The sequence below is a fragment of the Belonocnema kinseyi genome, chromosome 10 (genome assembly GCF_010883055.1).
Source record: "Belonocnema kinseyi isolate 2016_QV_RU_SX_M_011 chromosome 10, B_treatae_v1, whole genome shotgun sequence".
Lineage (NCBI taxonomy): Eukaryota > Metazoa > Arthropoda > Insecta > Hymenoptera > Cynipidae > Belonocnema > Belonocnema kinseyi.
In genome coordinates this window covers 60,298,068-60,300,789 of record NC_046666.1, presented here as the reverse complement: position 1 = coordinate 60,300,789, position 2,722 = coordinate 60,298,068, and positions in this window count along the sequence as shown.

Genomic DNA, 2,722 nt, shown 5'->3' with positions numbered 1-2,722 from the left:
CAAGTTTTGAGACCCCGGGAATCCGAAAAACTGGTCAAAATAAGAAAAATGTTGCTTTTTGAATTTCCTACGAGATTGTAATAACAACTTTTTGAATATTCTTAAAAAATCCAAAATTTAAATATTGACAGTCTACAAAATAATGAAAATTCCCAAAATAACATTTTTTGCCTAACCTATTCAAAATACGGTAAAAGATAAGTAATGAAAAATTGTGCATTTGAAAAAGATCTACAAATTTTTAATGTATCACTTTTTGATAGGATGCATAGTTTTGGCTTTAATCATGAAAAACATCATTAAAGTAAAAAAAATATGTCCCCTGACAGCTATTTTGGATTCCAATTCTAAAAGTGAGCGCATTTTGAAAATTTTTGGGACCACATTTTTTCATGATTTAAAAATTCTCCGTGCAATTGTTCAGAGTACTTTAAAAGAAAAGTGTGAATTTTGAACAGCCCTACAAGATTATCATAACAACTTTTTGAATCTTTTCGGAAAATTAAAATTTTAAATTTTGATTGGATAAAAAATAATCAAAAATCAAAAGTTGTATTTTGCGGCAAAATGATGAAAGATAGGAAAACAAATAATAAGACAAACATTGTGCACCCAAAAAATATCTACGTTATTTATAACTTTTTTATGCGATACGTAGTTTTTGTTTTATTTATAAAAAATGACGTTTATATGTATCAAAAGTGCATAAAATAATTAAGAAGACAATTGTTAAATTCGTTTCAAAAGTTTACTTATTAAGCCTGTAACAAACTCTAGATTAATATCATTATTAATAATCTCAGAAAAAATTCACAAAATAGCTTTTCTTCGAGAGTTTCAGAGTAGAATATTGCCTTAATAAATTAGAAAAACTACAAGGAAATTTTTAATTTCATCGTAAAAACTATTGCCTATTCTAAACCATTGACTACATAAAAATGAAAATTACAAAAAAATGTGTAATTTATTAGACCTTCATTTTGTTTGTACAATATTCTTCTCTGAAATTGCATACTGCTCAAAGAATATTTCGTTTTTTGACCAAAATATTTTTTTGAATTTTTTCTAAATACAGGTAAACCTAAGATTAGTGCAACTTCTCCTAAGTCTCACTCGAGCGCGACCCCCATTCCACGCTACTTCTCGAGGAAATGAAATCCTCGAGGCTCCAGCCGCTCGATTAGTTGCATGGAGGGGGGGGTTTATAATTTCTGGGAATCGTACTCTCCTACGGCCCCGAAAACGGAACTACTCGTACGTTCACCCGTATAATTATTTCACCAAAAAATTGTTTGCACAAGGAATTTGCAATTTTTTTATATACATAATTTTTTGCTAAAATATTTATATATAAAAGCAACATTTTTTAAATAAATCAAGACATCCATGCAGATACAGAATGTTTCAAAAATGCACTGTACCGTAAAATAGTCTAATAGAATAGTTGTAAACATTTGAAACTATTTTACCCAGCTAAATTCCCATTTTTGCATTTTCTAAAACTGGAAAGTGGATTTTTTTTCGATATATGGAAAGTTATCGTGTATTTTTTCATATTCAAGGAGAGAACGTTTGTTCGATATCAATGAGTTTATTTTTATGTCTCTGGAGTCACGGTATGTTGACAGTTTAAATAAAGATTTTACAAAACCCGATTTTTCTTGATTACTTGTTTGCTCTGACCAGGCTCTACTTAGTATCAGTCACAGTGAAAAATTTTAGATCCTTAAAGTGAGGAAGAAACTACTGAAACTGTAATTTTACCATAAAAAAAACTAAAGAGGTCTCTGACTAAACATGCTTTTTTACATCTGATTAAATACATGGTATTTTTCTACTGTTTCACACTAACTGTCCTTTTTATTACTGTAATCTGAAAGCGTGACACTAGGTAACATCTTGTGCTTTATAGATTTTTCGTATGCGTATTTTGTTTAAGTGTCACAATATTTTCACATTTGAAACATGGATTTGAGAAAAACAAATTTTTGTTGATCCAGCATTATCTCTACCGCCATTATTTAAAATATCTAATATTATAATTTGTTTTTTTACTACTTACTAATAGAACTCAGAGGAACTACAAAAGTCAAGAGAATAGTTATACCGGTACCAGTCGATATTTTTTCTGGATACAGAAAATAGTTTCTTATCGACATTCGTGTACAGTAAATTTTCAAACCCGTTTAATTGGTATATATATATAATATTCATTATCTCACTTATTAGTTCAATGAGAAACAACTATGACTCTATGATCATGTAAATTAAATATATTTTAATAGAAGTGTGTTTAGTGTGGTTTAATTTTACAATATATTTATTACATCACATGTTTCGAGTTGGGTACTTAAGTAAATTGTGAAAAGGCTTGGTTAGGTTATAAATTAAACTACTAAAGTATATGTAAAAAACAAAACTTTCTATATTATGCTGGAATCTACACTAAGAACAAAAATTTTGAATAAAAGAAAATTGACTTTATTCAAAGAAAAATGATGGTACTAAACATTTCACAAGAAAGATTTTTTTGAATACAATGAAACAACAACTATACCAAAAGTATGAGTAATTGTTGCAAATTAATATTGATTTTAGTCAGTGAAGTTGTAATTAGCAAGCACCTAATCGTTACACAGATTTTTCATGAGCATTTTTTATTTGGTAAATGTAACCTACTTGAATATTGTATTTAAGAGGCCATTCAAAGACGACGTCACAT